Source organism: Chelonus insularis, unplaced genomic scaffold (genome assembly GCF_013357705.1).
Source record: "Chelonus insularis isolate UGA/USDA-ARS -01 unplaced genomic scaffold, ASM1335770v1 contig_93_pilon, whole genome shotgun sequence".
NCBI classification, from domain to species: domain Eukaryota; kingdom Metazoa; phylum Arthropoda; class Insecta; order Hymenoptera; family Braconidae; genus Chelonus; species Chelonus insularis.
The window spans coordinates 650,913-674,285 of NW_023276782.1; the positions used below are offsets into that span (position 1 = coordinate 650,913).

At 29.4% G+C, this 23,373-nt stretch overlaps 1 protein-coding gene across 3 annotated transcripts in view; it reads right to left on the reverse strand.

Moving 5' to 3' along the window:
• The window catches only part of Dscam3 (Down syndrome cell adhesion molecule 3), a 67,080-nt gene extending 44,583 nt beyond the window's left edge, over positions 1–22,497 (reverse strand). For all 3 annotated transcript variants that reach the window (XM_035092385.1, XM_035092384.1, XM_035092386.1), the window contains exon 1: positions 22,436–22,497. The gene's annotated coding sequence lies outside the window, so the exon portion shown is untranslated. The remainder of the gene's footprint in view (positions 1–22,435) is intronic.
• Positions 22,498–23,373: the final 876 nt, after the last annotated feature.

A 23,373-nucleotide genomic window follows, 5' to 3' on the forward strand; every position in this document is an offset into this window, starting at 1 on the left:
TTCTATTGAGTTCTATTCAATTAGAAAAATATTTGTCTTGTAAAGATAAAAAAAGAAAAATGATAATTAAAAACTTCGAATTCTTAATTAAATTTTTATTAACTCGATAAAATTTTATTTTAAATACAATCATGGGAGTTAAAAATGATTGAATGTTATCTCTAAGAGATCCTAGTATGTAAATGAAATTATTTTATTTACTTTTATTTTAAATAAATTAATTTGAATAAATGACAAAATTCGAAATTCAAGGCTACTTTGATGATACTTCAGGTGGAATAAAATTTTTAATTACGATTGCTATAAAAATCTAAAAATATCGTTTTTCATTCAATTCTATATTTTTTACTGCAAAAATGTCGAAGTTCGTATGACAATGATATAAACACTATTTTCCGGGGATGACGTAGATAGTTGGTGCGGCTACCGTCGTTCATCCAAAATTAGTCTGATCCGCTCTCTGGCGTATCGTGGTGGACGCGCAACTCGATCGATTACTCTTCTCTCTCTCTCTGTTTCACCCCTGGCAACGTTTGTTGAGCTCCGATGCAACCGGACGAGTCGCTGACCCGAATAGATGAATTAATCCGTAATGGTTCAATTAGACGAAACAAAAATCATTTTAAGCATCTAAACCCATAATTCCTCAAAAATTCTTGTCAGGACGATTTTTCTAGGATTTTCATCTCCATCCTTCTTTTTTCATCGTCAGAAAAATCGGCAAATAATATCATACCTATCAAAGAATCAAATTAGCATACAGCTTGGTATTATTTTTTTTCTTTTCATTTCAGTAAAATTCAATTGCTATGATCTATTCTGTCATCTCTAGAACTATCTCGAGTACATTTAAGTCTCATTTGGAATTAGATTGGTTGGTATAAGACGGCAGAGAGTAGAATGACGAGTATCGGTAACTTACAAAATCGATTCGAGAGTTGATACGACTCAACAGATATTGGCATCAAAGACAACCTGGAGACAATGACCCACAGACAAATCTAGTCACGTTTTTTGCCAATTGTTATCTCGATATCTACTTGAAAGATAAAAAATAGAGAAATATTAATTTTTTTTTTATTTATACAATACTTTGACTGAGAGAAAAAAATATAAAGAGTTTATCAATAAAAATGACGAAAATTTATTTAATTTATTCCTTTATTATTATAAATGCTGTATAATTTTTATTTTACATTGAACACACTTTATGCGTATTATTTTAAGACGTTTATGAAATCTTGGGATTTACAGTGCAAAAACAAAAATAACGATTCTATATCTCGGGTATTAGTCTAATCGATATAATCTAATTATCTGTTTTTTTTTTCGTGTTTGTCTAGGAGCAACTAAGACATTTTACTTCCAAATATAATAAAACATGATTAAAAGTTAATGAAAAAAGCTGATAATAGCTAGATGTTAGATTTAGTATCTAAAATACATTTTTCATGAATAAAAAGGAAGAAAAAAATGGAATAAGAAACGAAGCTGCAAAAGATTAACTAGATTCTACGTAAGAACCTTAGGGAACGTCAAGTACTAAAGAGTACAAAATTAATTCAGAAATGAAACGAGAAAGAGAATGATGAGTTATGCTCATAAGAAGGGATGGTGCTACATAATATACAGGCCAAGTAAGTTCAAGCTAACTGTCAGTCGATGTCAAAAGATCCTTTTTATATTATGACAGTTGACGTTTTACCCTACAACTGAGTTTTGGCTTTTAGAATACCTTAATATTTTAATAAGAAACATGCCTGACTACTTTATTAAAATTTTCCCTTAGGTTTTAAAAGTTAAACAGTTGCAGCTCGAGGGAAAATTATTTTTTATCTATGCTGAAATTTGTTCCTTTATGAGAAAAGTTTATTTTAAAAATTTCTAGATAAAATATTATTCATCTTATGAATTATTTTAATCAGTAAAGTGTAAAAATTTTTATCAATAATTTTTTTTCTACATTAATATAATTTATAATATTATTATCAAAATATTGCATTGCAGCTTTATTTAAATTAAAAAAATAAAAATGATTAATATTCACAATTAAATATTTTATTTAATCTTTTTATTGATTAAATAAACATTTTTTTGTATAAAAAATTTTTATTTCTGATTGTACACTCAATAATTCTGTAAATATATAATTAATTCTTAATTACAATAAACAAATAAATGGAACAATGGTTGTTAAAATTTCTAATGAATTTTTTGTCGTAAATTAAAGATGTTTTTCCTAAATCATAAAAAATTACAAAGAATACTTTGATTCTTTTTTTTTATATTTCTTTTCTTTAATCTTCCGTTCAATGTCTGAATGTCTTCAAAGTCTGAGAATGTTTTCGGTTTGTCATAGTTACCAACAATGGGGCACCATTGTCTATCTCCTTTCGAAGATTTTTCTCTTTCATCAGAGTTATCTTACCGGAGTGCTAATTAGCAAAAGGATGTATCCAAATAGTTACTACTGAATGTTCTTTAGATTTTTCCAGTGGAAGAAAAAAGTAAAGAATTCAATAACAATACTCATTATAGTACTTTTCATTATCTGAATTAAAATACCCTGAATTAAATTTGATTCAACGTAAAATAATTCACGAAAAGCAGCGAATTTTCTGGATTTATATTCAATTAATATTGTCCTGATGAATCAAGAGGTCATGGAGCTTAGAACGATACGGAAATGAAGGATCGAGTTGAAGTGAATGAACTAAACGTGGACTTTAATTTCCGGTTGGATAGATCTCATTATCTTTCGGACTCATACGTGGATTATACTTCTAGAGATTGCTGAATTTGCTGTAAGGAGACTGGCAGAAGGTCGCAGAGTCATTTGTGTAAATAATTAAAAAAATATTTATAAGAATCAAAATGCTATTCCTAAACTTGAATTTCTTTTCTAACAAACTTTCATGATTGTGCATAAAAGTATAACGAGCTCCATTACAGTGTGTACAGTCTCAATAAATATGCTGAATGTGTCTCATAAAGCAGTTTAAAAATGTATGATACAATGAATATAAATCATTTTCATTTTAGCCAGATGATAAAGTTTGTTATGAACATTTATAAAAATGATACATTTTACAACAAACATTTCACATTACAATACATTCAATTATTCATGATAAAAAAATAAACAATTAACTCGAATATACATTAAAATATTTGTTATTCATAATATTAACAATATTTATTACAACAATAATTAAATGATTTGATCTATTCTCAACTTTATGAAACATAAATTTATTGAAACTGATAAAAGAATTTTACATATTCATGTTTGTTGGGTGAAACTCGTGCTATTATTTTCCAATTTAAAGCCATTCTCTCTTTATCTCTCTCTCTCTCTCTCTCTTTACCATTATCAGTTGATAGATCAATAAATTGTTTTACTTCTTTTCTTATATTATAATATAGCTAATTAATTCAGGTAATAATATATGGTGATATATAGGTCTGATTATGGTTTTTTACAGTCTACTGTATTACAGTATTTTCTTATTGGCCCAGATCAGAAACAATAATAATTCAATGACTCTAGTTTAGAGTCGTTTCAAAAATTGAAAGAATCATGGTCAAGACTCTAGATGATGAGTCGATTTTAAATTGCTGTACTATTCCAAGTCATTCATTATTTTGATTTAGAAATATTTGAATTAATATTCAAGTTTTTTTGGCATGCTTTATTTTAGCCAATATTCCCTGATTCAATATGATACTCCATACGTTAATTAAGTTGAATTTTTTAATAATTTAAAATATCTCAAATTCTTGAATGAATTCTGCAGAGCTAACTTTTTTTTTTATACTTCACTTGATTTAAAATAGTAACTCAGGTTTTGATAAACTATTCAAGCATCATGGAGCTTTATAAAAATTGATTAAATAAAAGTTATTTTACTAATAAAACTATTTGCTCGTAGGAATGGAGAAAAAATCATGGTGGAACATGTTATCAGCACCTGTTCAGGATTAAGTATCCAAAGAAGAAAATATAATCTTTCTCCATTGATAAAACAAGCTTAGAATAACCCCAGAATGTTACCATGTAAATAAAATAGTACTGATTAATAATAAAAAAGAAAAAGTCGTGGAGCAAGAAAGTGAATTTTTGAAAAGTATGAAACTTGGTGAATTGTTGAAAGGCTCTTATTTAATGTGCATAGTTCTCTGCACCACATGATTCATGAACCTTTCGGCAAATAATCTATGCGAGTTAATGAATAAACAACTGATTCAATTAATTTTGAGTACTGTATCATTATATTTAAAATATTAATTACACGGATTTTGCATGTTCATGTAAATTCCACATTACGTGACTGAGCACCACTGGGTAGGTCGGTTTTGTTGGAGCCTCAAGAGATTTATGTCCTATTCATTACGTAGAACGACACACACTGGCTTGGGCGTCACACCACAAATGCACAAACCTGTGCTTGTATTTACATCGGGTGGTGTTTGTGTCTATGGTGTGTCCAGCCTCCAGGATGTTCGAGTTAGGTCTAGCACACACTTGATTCGTGTGTGGGCTCACTCATATGTGCGTGTGCATCTGATGGACCAACCCTCTCCAGCATCAATGACAGTATCGTACCATCCATGTTCATGGATACATTCATCCTCTCCATCAGCTTAACTCTGGTCCATGTGCATGCATTGAGACCTGCAGCCACTCACTTTCCAACCTGACGATACATAAATGACGATTGCTACCCTATTTCTCTCCCAACCTACTGTGCTACTCTCAACGTACCTCACCATTCATCCTGCTGGTCTGCTACTCGACACTATATAATGTCCTCGCATTTGATGGCATCACCATTCGTACACTGAATTACGATAGCTACCTATATGACATTTGACTGCATTACGCTCTAACGATTTCCCCAGGGGTCTAGTCTCAGTGACGCTGCCTTTCAACTTTACGTCTTGACGTTGATGTACTCATCGCTATGTCGAGTTTTGATTTGTCATGAAGAATTGAAATCACAATGCCTCTTCATGCAAATAACAATCTCTCGAGAAAATACCATCCTCATAAATCCTACTCAATCACCAATACGAACGATAAAAATATTTTTTTTATATTTCATTGAAAAAATATCTATTATCCCTTTTGTTTTGCTATTCTATCGGCTTTTCATTTCAATAGTAAATAAAAATATTCCTCGTTTTATCTTTGAATATGAAAAAATTTGTTATATAAAATAAATTCTTCATTCGGTTATTTATTTCTATCATTTCCTTCCTGATATGCAGACCAAAAAACAAAAATATCGAAAAAGAATAAAAGAAAAAATGATTATACTTAAAAATAAATTAAAATCTTTCCTGATAATCAATAAAATTAATGAAAGTTCTGTAATGAAATAAATCCATGAAAAAAATTTGATCGAGATAAAAACAAAGTAAAAAAGAAGACAGATAAAATAGTGCTTCTTTAGTATAAAAAAAAGCGATTTAATCTCCAGTAATTCCTCGATTTATTCAGAAAATGTTGAACCAAATATTGATTGTACAAAAAATACCAGATAAACAAAGTTGTGTACCCGATCAGTCTCCAAATGAACACGTCTGATCAGTGATTTCGCAATCACACTATGAAAGACCTTTTCATCATCAGAACAAAGCATGCCTAGTATAGTTGATATTTTGTTCATTTAAATAGATGTACAAGTATCGTCGATATAGATTCCATGTATGTTTAACATGAGAATAGGCGAGGTAGATGACATTACTCGAGTTCTACATGTTTCTTTACATTGAAAACATGTATGATTAAAAATTATTCGAAAATAACTTTATATCAAATAGCAGAATCAATACCTGAACAGGAATTACAAAACTTGAAAGCAAATTGTGATAAGAAGGTTTTTAAATTCAAATGAATTCGATATTTATCGATTTACCGTTTAATAATTAAGCTTTTCTGCACTAGTGCGGTATTTCTTATTTCTCATAGTTGCATTTATCGTGGCTTTCCGCCGTCCCTCTTACGGCCTTAATTTGAGTTATTTGAATTATAGGAAAGTATAGGGAATTGCATGCATAACCTAAAAAAAAAACTAACAAAATCGGACGGCATTCATGTCGCGTAGGGTATGTTGTTGCCATTGAAATTGGAGATGATGAAGTTCTGCTATATAATTAGCCTATTATTCATGATATTCCGAAAGAACTTGACCAATTTTACCGACCATATACTCCATCTATTCGTTAAAAGTTTCATATTTGCTTGAAAAAAAAGCCAACGTACAAAAAAAGTAGTAAAAAATTGTTTGGTCAGACATTCTATTTTATATTAAAAGAAAATACAAGTATGTATATGTATTACGATAAATGGAAGATTTTAGGATAACAAAATACAACAAAAAACAGTAGGATGTATATAGTATCAAATTCCATATCGATATGCATTAAGAACATGTCATAGACAGATATATATTCCTGTCGGTGCTTGGTAGAAATACATTCATAATGTCATATCCACTATATTCAGCATCTGGTCTATAGCCTACAGGCTACAGGATTCTCGCTTACATATACCCGCAGTGTATCACAGGAGTATGGGTGGCCAATGGCCAAATATACGCTAGGTTAAGCGTAAACGCAGTGGCAACTCCCGTTGTCATTACTCTGTCACGAGTGTTTAAACACGCAAAAATCAACCTTGAAAAATTATTCTTGTTTGCTCAAGCTTATTTTTATTTGCTTGATAATCGTCATCGTATATACACTGCCGGCCACAAGTTTAAAATCGCCTTAAAGTAGAAAAATGAAATAAATTTATAAATATTTAGATGGATAGAATAAATGGTTAAATCATCAAATAAAATGCTCATTTGCAAATAATATATTTAAAAAATATCAATCACCTGTGTTAAAAATAGCTATAATATACTTTATTTAAAAAAAAAGCCTTTGATTTAGTTTCTGAACACTTGGATTTGCAATGAATCTATAGAAACTGCAATAAAAAAATTATTCAAAAATTTTATTTTTAGTTGATTACGCCTCAGCTACGTCCAATGGCTACTTGATAAGGAAGAGATTTAGAACGAAAAAAAAGAAGAAAATTTCATATCGAATTGAGAAGCCGCAACACATCGGACGGACGGACACGAGCCTCTCTGCATTTATATAGATAGAATAGAATAATCGTAAGCAGCTTAAAGACTTAACAGACCCCGATGGAAATTCTACACTCACCAAAAGGAATTCCTATCTATATATTAGTCCATCTCACTCATTTCTCTAACCTCACAGATATCTAGTGGAAATTTTTTCTCAATCTTTTCTCATGAGTAACAAATCTCCCTTTGAGATGTTCTACTGCTCTATCCATGTCAAGACCTATTTTTATGTCTGTACAAAATAAAATATTGTAACAAATTATTTTTATTTCAAAATTACTACTTTTTTGAAACTAGAGAAAAATTTAATAACTATTCAGCATTGTAACTTTCATTGTCGGTCAAACTGGTAATTTAATTTAATTAAAGTCGTAAAAAAATTTGCACAAATTTCAGTTTTATGTTAAAAAATGTTCTTAAAGTTATAAAAAAAAAAAGTTTTTTATTTTTAAAAATCAAAAGTTAACATCAGTGATTAAAAAGTTTTTTTTTTTCTTTGTTATTGAGTAGAAGAAATAAAGTAAAATGATTTGAAATAGAAGAATGATGATGATAAAGCACGGAATGTTGGTTCAAAAGATTCAAGATATAAATATTTCTTTTTCGAATCGAGTATTTTCTCAGAAACGGCTTAAATTTTTAATATGTTTCAGAATAGTTCATATTAAGAATACCGTATAAATGAAGAATTTGAATTACTAAAAATGAGAAAATCATATAAAAAAAAAGGAGTAAATATTTTTCATTTCAAGAGATCGTCGCGTATTTAGTTATTCCAAGAACTCTGATTATGTTGTGTCCTATTTGATATCCTTTCATTCTTAATAAAAAATTTTTTATCATTCCGATATTATTTATTCGACAGTGTTCAAGTGTAAAAACAATATTTATCATTCGCGTGATATAGAAATATTTAATTTTTTTGTATTTGAAGAGGGTAAGTTTGGATAAGTAGAATAACAAATATTTAGTCAGCCCCTGACATATGCAAATAAATGAATGGATCTATTAGCTATTAAAGCACCGTATAGCATTTAATGTGCAAATTATTGATCCATAGCATGGTTAATTATCAATGCAGCAGAAAAAAAATTGAAATAAATTTCATAAATACCGGAGAGGTAATAAATAATAAATAATATTATTAAAAATATATTAACTATAATCATAATTTATAGTCCTCATAGAATAAATAAAATTGAAAGCTTTGATGAAAAAATTGATATTTGATCTTTATTGTGAAAAAAATTTTTTTATTAATAATTTTACACATAATTCTGAAATAAAATGTCGAATTTTATTTATATGGATTTCGATATTTCAATGGTATCAAAGTATTTGGCAATGATGTTCCAATTAAATTCAATAAAAATGACAATTATTTTGAACTCTATTCATTCATTCATTTATTTATTGCTCTCAATTCGATAACACAAGTCAATGTTTACATTGAAAATATTTAGAATCTTTATTGTTACTCATTTCAGTGAAATTCAGAAGAATAGTCAATATTTAGTCTGGCAGTAATAATTTTGAATTAATGAAGTTTCAGAAACGTTTTACCCCATTTTAGGAGTGAAATAATTAATTTTTCCAGGCGGTGCCCCGATTCCGCATTTCTACGCATCGAGACGAAGAGAATGAGTGGTCGATCATCGAAATCGGACAACTTTGATTTTTCGACCCAAAAAAATGGCAAGTGGTACCCCTTTCCATTTTTTTTGGCCAAAAAATAAAAGTACTCCGATTTTCAAGTTTGACCACTCATTCTCTTCGTCTTGATGCGTAGAAATGCGGAATCCAGACACCGCCTAGAAAAATGCACTTTAACACCCTCAAAATGGGGTAAAACTGGATACAAATTACAAATCATCATCTCCTTGACTTTAAACTCCTATAACTCATGAACGGATGGTCTAATGACCGTTTTTAGGGACGTTTTAGGAGCATTAAAATCTAAGCTATCTGACGATATCCATATATTCATTTTAAAAAAATTTCTTCACCCTTAAAATCGCTAAAATATAAAAAAAAATCACATTTTCTTGGGAGTATGCCAACTATTTTGGCAATTTTGAGGGTGAAATAAATTTTTTAAACGTTTTTTATGAATATGTATCTTTAGCTTAGATTCTAAAGTTTCCAAATACTCCTCAAAAATCATCATCTGATAATTCTTCCACGAGTTATAAAGGTCCAAAGTCGAAGTCAGGGTAAAAAAGTCATCTACTTTCGACTTTGGACCTTTATAACTCGTGGAAAAATTATCAGATGATGATTTTTGAGGAGTATTTGGAAACTTTAGAATCTAAGCTAAAGATACATATTCATAAAAAACGTTTAAAAAATTTATTTCACCCTCAAAATTGCCAAAATAGTTGGCATACTCCCAAGAAAATGTGATTTTTTTTTATATTTTAGCGATTTTAAGGGTGAAGAAATTTTTTTAAAATGAATATATGGATATCGTCAGATAGCTTAGATTTTAATGCTCCTAAAACGTCCCTAAAAACGGTCATTAGACCATCCGTTCATGAGTTATAGGAGTTTAAAGTCAAGGAGATGATGATTTGTAATTTGTATCCAGTTTTACCCCATTTTGAGGGTGTTAAAGTGCATTTTTCTAGGCGGTGTCTGGATTCCGCATTTCTACGCATCAAGACGAAGAGAATGAGTGGTCAAACTTGAAAATCGGAGTACTTTTATTTTTTGGCCTAAAAAAATGGAAAGGGGTACCACTTGCCATTTTTTTGGGTCGAAAAATCAAAGTTGTCCGATTTCGATGATCGAGGACTCATTTTCTTCGTCTCGATGCGTAGAAATGCGGAATCGGGGCACCGCCTAGAAAAATTAATTATTTCCCTCCTAAAATGGGGTAAAACTGGATATTGCTCTAATTTTAGCAAATCTCGTTTTCTAAACGTTTCCCACAGTCCCACGAAGGGAACGTTGGGGAACTGTCTCACTAGGGAACCTGTGGAGAACGAATTTTTTTTTATACAGGACATTATTCAATCACCTATGAAACCTGTCTGATCCTAGAATTGGTTGAAGCTGTTACATCTATCCAATAAATAAATAAATCACGATAAAAAGTAGAGAAGCTCCAATTTATTTGTAATCGAAAATGTTACATCTATATTTTAACAAGTAGTAACATATTTCGAGTATTTTTAAAATGTTTCTATTAAGCGAAGTCGAAAAGAATGATTATTCAGTTATTTATGTAGCAGTGATAATGTTAAAGAGTATACAGATATATTGTATGAAAAAGTTTACCAACGCGGAAACAGTAAAGTAAAGATGTACGAGCATACAACGTTTGTTTATATTCATGCCATATAGAGATATATATTTTGTATCGACGGTTTGAATCGATTCATGCGATACGCGTCGACATTCAACCATTTCCACCTCGTACACTGGGTATCGCTTGAAATTTATTAGTAATTCTCGCATTCACCTGTTTGTCAGCTGCATTAAGCACTCGCTTCGATTTCCCCAAGTTTGCATAATAATTTATAATTTACAAATGTCCAATAACTCTTGATATAACTCATTCTTTTGTTCATCCTTTTGACAAACACTTTTTTATGTTCCACTTAAATAAACATTCGTGAAACAACATTGTTTGACATATTCTGTTAAATGGTTTTTAGTACATTTCGTGAACATAAGAACAGAGAATTATAGACATCCAACATGTGCATCCGTTGTATATATAAATTTGATAAATATTTTTTTAAAAATATAAAAAGATAAAAATATTATTTTGTGTTAAGACTACTTTAATTCGCTTATCAAGAATTGAATGTATTGAATTTGTGTCCGTCGGAACAATGTTTATTAATTAATAATAAATTTTAGTAAATATTAACAAGTATAGTCGTAGCTCATTAAACTCAGATCTGTTGAGTCAAAGTATGTATTGATGTAAATAGATTTGGTTGCTGTAAATAAATGTTGCTAAATTATAATTCACTCTTTTATCATTGGAAATAAAAATTTGTCTCAACTCAAAATCTCAAATGTATGATTTATTTCTAGTTACCCAATATTTATTTCGGCATATTTAAGAATGCCATTTGTTAACTATAACCAATTTCTTTACCAATTTATTGAAATAAGCTTAAAAACACTTATGGCGCTTTTTATTTATTAATTGTTGTAATTTATCAACGCATTAAAAATTATTAACATTTTCTTCCCCTATTTATCTTCCATAAAATTTGCTAAAATTACATCGTATAAAATGATCTTTTTGTATCAGACTGTTGAAAAATGTTGTTACATTGAGTTATACTACTTTGAACCCTTATGCCTGTATGAGCAAAATGATTAGCATGATTTCTCTTTGATTCAAATCAGCGAATTGACGTCACATACGAAATGTAACAATGTTGACGACTGACTTGATGGCAAGTAATTTAGATGCTTTAGGGTAAAAACAGTGGAGGGTTACATGTTTAACATGCAAGAGAAAGTAAAGAGACTCTCAATCATGCTGGCACTCGGTTTAAACTGGCATTATGGTAGGCAAGAGGAGTACACCTTCTACACAGCAAGGACCACATAGCTATCGGTCGCGGCTCGTTACCCACGTTATACCCGACACATTATATGCGCGGTCTGCCCTGAGAGAACCACGATAAAACGAGAATCTATAGCACCCCGATTCCCAGTTGATTATGTTCCAACTACCAATAATAGCTGTGGCGATCAATTAAAGCTGATAGCAATCATTTAATTACTTATTTCGAATACTTTATATTATTTTATTGATGTCAGTTAATTAAACTTATTTTTATTCCAAAAGTAAACATTGAATTTATTTATTTTTTTCATTTTAAAAATTCGCTGAAATAAATCAAATAATTAATATTTAATTAAATGTATTGAAGATAAATTTTTTTTTAAATTATTTTGTTTAAATCATAATTGATAAATTACTGTAAAAGGAGCTTTTTAATAAACAAAAGGAAATTTTGTGGGAATATTTTGAATATTCTAGAAGAATAAATAGATAAATAGTAAAGCTAGTAGAAAGGTGTAAATTTAGTCAGACGTTGAAGTAGTTCAACTGTACAGTAGTATAGATAAAGGTTATTTCGACAGCATGATATAGAAGGAGCAAAAAAAGTTTAGAATCCATCATTGGTTCGACATATATCGTGGTGTACCTCAAAATTAACGGGCAGTAAATGTAATTATTTAAATGACTGTGGTAGTATGGTGAGTTTGCGTCGAAACGACTCGCATTCATGTAATTCACAACAGCCAAACTCCAGTCCCACGCAATTACGAAGGATTGATAATCATTCCCTCGAGTTTAAATAAATGTATCTCTATGGATACATTTTACCCGGCTACTTTCATATACAAATACAAATAGAAATTTTGTAAATCACAAATTACAGGAAATTTGAAGGAATTAATGAGTCGAATAAATTAATATGTCTATTAATAACAAACCAAGTATTACATGCATTTTATGGTATATTGTTTCAAATATTTTATATATAGTTAAATAAATATATGTCATTGTCTGTGCATCAATTAACAAACGACTGAATATGATGTTAGCCACGTTTATTCTCGGTACAGTGTTAATCTGAGGTGTGTTAAAATGGTGTCCAATTTTTTCAGTTTTTTTTGAGATTATACATGCAATTCTCTACACCCTTAACATCAAAATACTAAAAGTCATTTTAGCGTTTTAAAACAATTTAAAACTCTAAAAAAAAATATTTTTAGTTTTTTTATTATTTTTTTAAACTCCCAATTTTTCTGTGCTTATTTATTTTCACAACCATTTATTATTTCCCTCTCACTCTCTATTTATACACACACACACACACACACACACACACCACACACACACACAGGCATACGCATCATTTTAAATCGAGCTTTGTAAATAATGAAGAAAAGGCTGCATGATAACCGGAATTTTTTTTATAACAAAGCATGAAAGTATTCCTCGAAATCCAGTATACAAATGTTTTAATCTTTTTCCATTTTTCAATTAATCCACTTGATGTATTTTCATGTTTATTTTTCTATATATTCAACCGAATTTTTTGTATCTCTTAGTCGGGTTATAATTATCTTCTCATCACAAAACGAGTACAAACTAGTGTTTCATCAACGACCCGCATTCAGAATTAAATGTTATTCATAAAGAACAAAGCAGAATTGAAAGTTGAGACGAATTTCACCTCCTGGTATCATTATTTACCTTTTTTTTCCAATTCCCGTATGACAATAGAGAAAGTACCGGAATATTAAATTATAAGATATTTTAATTATCTAATAAAAGTTGATATTAATGGATAATAAAACTGAGTACTTTCATGAATTTTACGACAACGACGATGAAGAATACAAAAGTATTATCTGTATTAGAAAACAGTAAGTAATTATTTACGATTAATTAAATTAAAAACAAAATATTCTTTTGATTATCAGCTTAAGATTTTGTGATTAAATATTTCAATAAAACTGTCTATAACTTTCTTGCAAAATAATTAAATAATATTAAAATAACAATTCAACTAAATTAAAAGAGTTATTTAAAAATAAAAGTTTTGTTTTCCGAATAATAATTGAAAGATAAGTCTTCTGTTCAATATTAAAGTGAGTTTAATTTCATACTTTAATGATTGGAAATTAAAACAATGTCTTTCGATTATTTATTTGTGTATAAGAAGATACAATCTTTGTTACGATTATCTTGTAGAGTCCAATTGATATAAAAAATGCATTAAAATAAATAAATTAAAATGATGTATAAATTTACTTGTACATTGATTCAATTTTCAATATTATTTATCATTCAAAAAGGAAAACGAATGGATGATATTTTATATAGTTTATAACAATAGCAACTTTTTATAAACAAAATAATTACAAGATGAAAAAATTACGGATTTTAATTAATGTGAAGTTCGTTGTCAAGGCACAAACTAAGTTCAGACCCAGTTTTTTTTTTTTTTGAATAGGTGTTGAAAAATATTTAATAAATATTCGATGAGTTACAATGAATTAAGGGTGGATACAGTGTTTTTTTCTAGATGTTATTTCTAGAAATTTTCCAATGGAAATGAAGATAGAGAAGACATTAAATTGCAAAATAGTTTCGTGGTAAATAACGAGCAGAAAGTTTGTCTCAAGGAGTGAAGGAGGTCTAAAAGTTGGAGAAATCATTAGTTAGGGTGGTTTTGTCCATTTTCCATGGCTATTTTTATCAACCTTGTTATTGCTGGTATCCAACTCTCCAGTAAATAGCCAGCCATAATAGTTACAGTACTTTTTTTTGTTAAAGAAGTGAGTTTAGTCTATTGACTGTAATTACCAATGTCGAGATATCTATTATTCGACAGTTGACCCCTTCATAAATCTCTCTGATTTCTCTGTCACTTCTCTTTGGAGTTAAAAGTGGACGTGGTGAGGTCACAGACAAGGTAGCTCGTTAAAAAATTTAATTCAGTGCGCCAACAGCAGACAGCAGTCTTGGTATATATAAAAGCCATCGTGAGATTCAAGAATTCCAGTCCCTTACATTTCAGTTCATTCGTTTTTCAACTTACCCTCAACATTTTATTTCTCCCAAGTAATCTTTTTTTTTCATCAGTCTCTTTACCTTACGATTTTATTTTATAAATTAATGTCTTTTAAATTGTTACTTCAAAATCATGACATCTGGGGAGAGGGGGAAAATACTTGAAATCTAAGGAGCAAACGATGATTGATTCGATTGAATTTAATTAAGCACCTGGGGCCATGCGGTTTTAGGGAGGAGCTTCATTTCTCTAGGCTTCTTGCCACTGACATTTGATACCAACTGCTATTCTCGATTTGCTGTTACTATCAAAGAGTCCAATAAGCTTGTGACTTTTGTTCAAAGCAGCTTTGTAAAGCCACACTTTTATGATTTGATAGGATTATGAACAAAAAAAAATAATAAATTAGTGTATTTATATTGAATAGCATTTTCATTTAATTATTTAATGAAATTTTTTTGTTGGATTTTTTGTTCGTGGCGAAATAGAATACAGTGGATTTAATGCAATTAAAAAATGTCGAGAGAAAGAAATAATTAGGAAAAGAATAAAAGGGTTGACGAGTAGAAAAAGGGAGAGAAAATAAACCCTTGATTAGTGGGCAGAACGTACTTAGCCTCAGGGTACAGTATATTGCTGACAACTCTCTCTCTTATCTTTGTCAAGTTTTCAACTCGGTGTGAAAGTTGATATAATAGATAAAAATAATAAAAATAATATATAATCATCTATTAAACATGTTTAATCAAAGTATCAGGTATGTTCGGATTTAATAAAAATAAAATTTTAAAGTAAAGTTAGTTTTTCAAAGTAATAAAAGACAAATTAATCAACATGCAGGAAAGTAGTATGGATTTTTAATAAAAAAAAATCATAACTTTATTTAAAAACGACCTGAATCTTTTTTTTTTTATCGAAATACCTTAAATGGCAAAATATCTATCATTTATTTTCCCATTTTCCTCTCTTCAGTCCTTCTTGATCAATTATCACATTGATACAATTGAATTTTTAATTTCATCATAGGATCTAGCTAGTTATCTTTAATTGACACGAAAAAAAAAAAAGACATGAAGAGAGATATAAAAATATAACAAGCAAATTTTATTTACTTGCCGAGAATCAGAAGCGCTGCAAGTTCGAAGCCAGAACGGAAGTGAAAAAATGAAACGGACGTGAAATAAAATGATAAATGCAGACGTCAGAGGAAAAGGTATAGAGCAAAGTGGGAGGAAGTAAATTCTCGGGATCGAGTGGGTGGGAAAGAGGATGAGAGAGGAATAACGGGATTACTGAAGACTCAAATCGTATTCACACGAAATCAAATTTGTGGTTTAATGAAATGGTCGAAACTACAGATGTATTAATATATCTATACGTGATAATGATTTTTTTTTTTCCCCTACATTTAAATCGAGAAATGATTTTAAAGATATTCTCATTGTAAAATGTTGAATCGCAAGAATCAAATATGTCGAGGTAGATTCACTGTTTCTATGTATTATGCATCGAAGCTCGAGTGGTTCTCTCGACTGTGGACCCCTTGTGACTCGCACTCGGGACCGGCACGTCGACGAGAAGAGCGTAGAAGATATAGTATAGACAGAAGCAACTGTTTGAACAGACACGCGACACTTATGTTTGCTCTCCTCTTTGTATTATTTTACAACAAGCCTACTACTATAGCTGACATATTTTTTTTTTATACTAAAATGACGCCATCCAAATAATAAAGTACCATTCATTTACTATATCCATGTATGAAAGTGCGTTTTCAAAGCAAATGCAACACAGATTTCCACCGTCAATCAGTTTTTTCTAGTTTCTTTTTTTTTTTCAAGCACTGCCAACAATAAGTTCTCTCTATATACAGTAATGCACTTTTTTAATACACATTATTTTCATTATTCTCTATTTCTTATTTTCTATGATAGAATTCAAAGGTAAAATTTGTTCTGTAATTCCTTTTCGATTTACCAATTATTTTCTTCGTGTACCTTGAGTAAATCCAACTCAATGATTCAAGCTATTTAAATTCATGAGACACCACATCTCACTTGCACCTTTTTTTTCTTTTTGCTTTAATCTAGATCAGTCTTTAGAAGTTTTCATTAAACGTGGACGTGTTTTCATCTAAATTGAATTATGTAAGTAATTTCACTACAGATTTAACTAGTTCCTGTCAGTTTTACCGAAACATTTCTTTTAATTTTTAACTTTTCCATTGTGTATTAAAAATTTCATTGATTAAAATATGCGGACTTTGACAGGCAAAAATTATTTATTATAGAAAAAAAACAATGACGCGTACACTTTTTTTAATCTGCAAATAGTTTTTTCGTTACCATTGTGTCATTTTACATAAAAAAAATCTTGATACAAAACAAAAGAGTCGATTTTCTAATTAAATTACACCTTTACTGGACTATAAATCAGGAAGTTAATAAATTTTTATAGCTTTTTTGTCGTAATAGCTTTTGAAAAAAATGGCTATATAATCACACTTGAATCTATAAAATCATCAAAAGTTGCTCTTTCATCTTGGCACAATCTGTGCAAATCGCTGGCAAGGGTGCATAATTCTGGAGACATCAATACCCCATTAATGTGAATTCCTTCGATCTTACGCAATCTGTCTCTTCGACATTTCTATAAGTTTCATCTTCTTTTTTTTTTTCTATCCAAGAAGATTCTTAAAGCCTTAGCGGACGGTCGTAAAATAAAGTAATCCAGGAAGTAAAGAGGAAGGAAGAAGAAGAAAGATGGAAGTAGAAAAATGCAGCGCCGGACGATTTCACGCTTCGAATGGAGACGCCAAATCTCTTCGAAGAGTCTATATGTACGTAATATACCGAGTGAGAGAGTGGGCAAACGGATCGCGCAAACGCTCTAAATCCATGACAGACTAGGGTGTATGAGGGTGAAGAGATGGCAAAGAGACACTTGATCTCTCTGGTATGCTATACAGAATTTCCCACATCCAACGAATATCATCAAGAGCAATGAACATATACAGAAGGTTCAACAACCAACCCATATAAGCTTCAATTATTGCTTACTCATGTTTATAAGTGTCCTTATTACCATCATCCATCCATTCTCTCCTACCACCCCACAACAGGAATTCTATTCATGGTATCCTTCATGAAACTGACCAAACCAATCTCTTTTGATTTCTATCATTATCTTCTAACAATCATATTTTAATCAGAAATGACAAATCTATTCATTTATTCATCAACATCATTTTTTTATACAATCATTTTTAATTAAAATAGTCTTTATAATTATTCGAAATAGAGTGAGAATATTAAGTGGAAAAGTTTGCTGAAAATATAGCTCAAGTCCAAGTATATTAAAATAGAATACTCTCAAGTGTTTTTGTATTTAACATTAAACACCTTTTATGCGTGTTTACCAGCATATATTCTAGGTTGTAGTGTAAAAATACACCAATAGAAGTTACATAATGGATACTGGAAAAAGTTTGCTACTCTTGGAACAAGTTGAGTCGATAAAAATTTTAACCTTTCAATACCATTTTCTACCACAATCAAAGGTTAAAGATGCAAGTAACAATTTTCATGTGATTCATATTAGAATAATTGGCTTTAAAATGCGGTTTTTTTTATTTGTAACAATCTCAATTAAACAATTAACATTTTTACTTTCATTCCCAGTAATTACTAAAATGTTGATGATAATCTCATTTAAGAAGTAGAAAGGTGAGATATGTTGGAGATCCAATAAATTCAAAAAATTACTTAATTTTTTTTTATCCATTTTTTTATTCTTTTTCCTATAAAGCCGAGGTTCTATTCATGGCAAACCTGATAAAATCATGCTGACCGATGCAATCTTTTTCGCTTTTAATCACCACCCCACCTACCAGTTTCCCATCAAGCATTCTCGATTAATCCCGCCAATTAATAAGGCTTGGCTAACTAGATTAGACACACTAAGCACAACCGATTTTTTTACTCCCTCTTTGTCTACCTCTTCTTTTGAAGCTACACTCTATTTATTTGCCGCACATTTAAAGACTTGAATGCGACAGAATTATTTAAATATTTACCAAAGCAGTGTTGCTTATTTCCTTTAGCTTTTACCTACGTGACATGTATGTCTGAAACTTCACACGAGCCTTTATAGAATTCATGTAGACACATTTGAAAGGAAATTAAATGTTGTGGAGGAAATTTGAATGTTTTCCAACTCCTTTTTAAATTATCTATTATATTTTATGTATTTATTGAATTATTTTTCCTGGAGTAAATTCCTTTAAAGAAAAAAACGTTTGCTTTCAGAATTAATCAAAAGCTATAGAAATGTGAAAGATTAATTACAGAAATTTAAATATTATTTGTTATTTAATTGAAACTTGCGTGTTATTTTAACACGTTTGTGAAATCTTAGGATTTGCAGTGAGACACTATGGATCTTGGAAAAAAAAGATCAATTAAATGAAACACTGGAATAAATTAATACTCAGATAATTATATTCAAAATAATCGAGCATATTAAAAATGTATTTTTTTAATAAATTATTTTTTTATTATTTTAAGTAACCAATAAAAAAATTTTTAATGTGACTATTCAACTTTGATTATGTGAGTTAAAAAGAATATCACTCGTTTACAGTAAATTTTTTTTTTAGTCTATTAATATGTAAATCTTTCTCAAATGACTTTTAAAATTTGAAATATTCTCATAAACTCATTCACTGTAATTAATTTTTTCATTGCCAATGTATTAATTAAAGTCAAAAGCCAATTAAAAGCACACTACATAATCATTTTTTTAAAAACCTTTTTTTTTAAAAAAAAATAACAACAAAATTAAAGCTAATTAAAATATTTTAATTATTTACAACATTAATTAATAATTTAAAAATGATGAAAATGAAATTTTTTCGGTTATCAAATAGGCAATTGGAAAGCTACGAAAATAGAAATACGAATTTTATAGCCAATTTTATTGATCCTAAAAATGTTGATTAAACTCATTAAAGCCGAGCGTAACAATTTTAAAGCTTCAATAAAAACCGAAAATTTTAGAGCGAATAAACAGTAGCGTAACAGAAATTCATTATCATAAAAATCGAAGGTATAATATCAAGTTTAATTATTGGCCTTAATGACGATGTACTTGATCTGTCTAAATGCTAAAACGAACAAGATCCAGAGGGAATAGCTCCGTAAACCCAAGTATTCCATGAACATTAAATAGAGTAGAAGCTTGAGATAACGAAGAGATAGCTTGAATTGCTTTCAGATACGCCAACTTTTACACCCAAACACTTTTAATCAACGGAAAAGCGGGTGAAGTTAGGCCGGAAGGCTGTCAACAGGGTGAAGAGTCGACAGGAAAAGTAAAGAGAGACAGATGACCCTATGACCTCACTGTAAATCTACCCCTTAACGTTATATGTGCAGCCACGTTAATTGCTGTAGACGAGATCAGCCTTTTTATTTTTCTTACTTTCCCGAAGGTAAATCAAGATTTTTCGTCTTATCCAAGTGTGAAAAATAAATGAAATATCAACATTTATTTTCCAGTTTTAATTAAATTCTCCTCCATAAATACTCCAAAAATAAAATAAAAATTTACTACTTTAATTATTCAACTAAAAAAATTCATCTCTTATTGTGCTGTCAAAAATTTGCATTTCGTTTGTTTGCTTTTTTCCTTTTTTTTTTTTTTAAAAAAAAACAACAATCATTATTTAGCAAGAATTCGTTATACAATCGATATGAAATATATTTGGATATGCTGAGAATGAAAGAGGTAGTAAAAATATTATATCATGTCACGTTTTAAAGATATTGGTCGATAAAAGCTCCACGTTTAATCCCAAAAACGAATATCACAGTCTGTACTTTTATACATAAATTCTTAAACAACTGTGATAAAAAAAAACTGGTTAATTTATGTACACAAAAAGTCGATAAAATCATTTAAACCTTCAAATATATTCAGAGAAAAAATTTTTATCATCCATTTCTACATCAATATTTTTCAATTCAAATTGTCATAAAATTAAGAAAACTTTGGAAAATAATTAAAATATAATCTAGTGAGTGAATGAAATCAATTAAATTCTAATAGAAAAGATTTTTTGGTCAATCTAAATATCTGATCAAATAATTTGCTTTACAAAAAAGCGAAATTAGACAAAGCCGTAAAAGAAAGAACCCCTTTTCTTGAATTACCGAATGAATGCTTTCTTTTTGCCAGTGGAAAGTCGTTAATGTTAGGTGAGCGAAGAGAAATGAAAGCTCAAACTATTCACAATTGAATTTTTATGATGAGTAAAAGTTGCCTACAATCGTTATAAAATATCTATCTTTATATGTGTGAGGTTTCGTGTGTTACTCAAAAGTATCCTTTGAGAAGCTGAAAAATGAAATAATGTCTCAATATGTATATGAGTGGCGAATTTTTGATGCAGAAATAAAAAATTCACGGATAAATTACAGTGGTTGGCAAGTGGTTGGAAAAATAAATGATTCTACGTGAGAAAGGAAGCCCATTAGTGGCCAACGCGAGAGAGTAGAAAGTGGTCGTTCATTCATGAACCCACCAGACACGGTATACTGCTAGTACTACTCAGTTCAACCTCCTACTACTATTTTACTCGAGTGTTATTATAAAGTTTTCGTTCATCTCATCAGGTAGCAATCACTTAACTACAATTTTACATTTTTTTTCAATTATTCTATCAATTTTAATGATATCTATGAATCAAATTACATCCATTAGCAACTGTATATACACTTTGATAAAGCTCGAAACCTCTGTGAAAATTTTTCGTTTAATAAAATAGCTTTTTGATGGATGTATTATCCTTTCGTTGAATACTCAAATAAATGAAACTCATTTTGATAGATTCAGCTTTTTTTTCTATTATTTTGACAGAATCATTGATCTGAAAAGTTTTTGTTTTAAAGGGACAATTTAATTTTAATAATAAATAAAGTGATAAAAATCATTAATTGATTGTATTTGTTGTTAAAAAAAATTTTTATTTTTCTTAAGTTATTATCGAGGAAATTTTATATTTATTGTATTTATTTATTCATTGTTTAGTTTGATCTCTCTGTATTTTTATTTAAATAAAACATTTTCAAAATATGAATTAATGATTTTCTAAAGAATAATAAAGATGGTTTTAAACTGTGAAGAGAGTGATTGATTGAAAAGCATATGAAATTTTTTGTTCCAAAAATAAAAAAAAAAGTTTAATAAAAAAAACTTCACGACACTTGTTTGTATAAAGAATATTTTTTCCACATATTTTTCTGATGCAAAAAATTTCAAAAAATCATGCAATAAATTGTTAAGTAACTTGGGTACGATTATCCAATCAACACATTCGTGTAGAAGTAGAAGAAGCCGGTATTTGTTTTACAACTTTACAAGAAAACTTCATAATCTCAACTTTCACAACTTACTAATACTCAAACTCCACCAATTGACTTGCCACGTGGGAAATTGCAACGTCTATCACAGGAAAAATAATATTAATTTTTTTTTTCCTTTTACAACTATGAACTTGAATTATTTCATCTCACACTATTTTATTTTATTACTATTTTTCAATTAAAATATCATTATTATTAGTTAATAAATAAATATTTTTTATTATAGATACAGTCAATAATGGATATAATTGATAAAAATAATTTAAAAAAAAAAAACAAAGAAAAAATTATTTTTTTCTCTCACCAACACTTTCAGCTCTCGCAGCCTCCGCTGGAGCTCCGGTCATGAACGCACGTCGATGGCTGGTCGCGCACTGAAGTTTCGCCACGAAAGCTTGGACCATCAACCCCACCAGCACTTGATACAACCATCCCTGTATCTACCACCACTAGTAGCTCCGCATCACCTCAATCCTCTGTCGTACGCTCATTCGCTCTTCCTCTCTCAAAAACCATCACCAGCCACCGACCTATCCCTATCCCTAAACTGTATCATCAATAACTTGCAATAAATATTCATGACTACGTATCTTTCATTGATATCAAAATTTCATTCTTTTTTCTCTACTACTTGAGTAGAAATATTTTTTCATTATTTTGAAGGAAGCTTGTTGTTAAATATCAATAACTGATGGTATCAAAATCACATACAGAAATTAAATATAAATAAGAAACTTTTATGTGAAATTAAAATCAACATTGAACATTGCAATTCATTAAAATAATCGTTTTTTGCAATTTATTGTTGTTCTATACAGTTGTCATAGATAATTTATTGAAATGGAAAAAGTAATTAAAGAAAAATAAAATTTAATCAGTTTGATGACAAAAAATAGAAACTGATGAGAAATTTATAAATTTAAATAGAGTAAATATTTGAGAAATATCATGATGTTGTTAACTTGTATTATCAGTAGAAATAAATGGATAATTAAATTAAAAAAACATTTATTTATGAAATTGAAACTAAATATAGAAATTAAAAAAAAATAAGTATTAAATGTTTCTTCATAAAATTTAATTAAAGTTTTAAAAAATGATAGATTATATTGGATAAATGTTTAAAAAAATATCCAAACTTGAGACGAAACTCCTTCAAGGAGAATAATAGATAGTGAGGTAGTTTGGTGCCAGTGGCAAAGGTGGTGATCTCGTGGTTAACCAGAGCGGTTTACCCTTCTT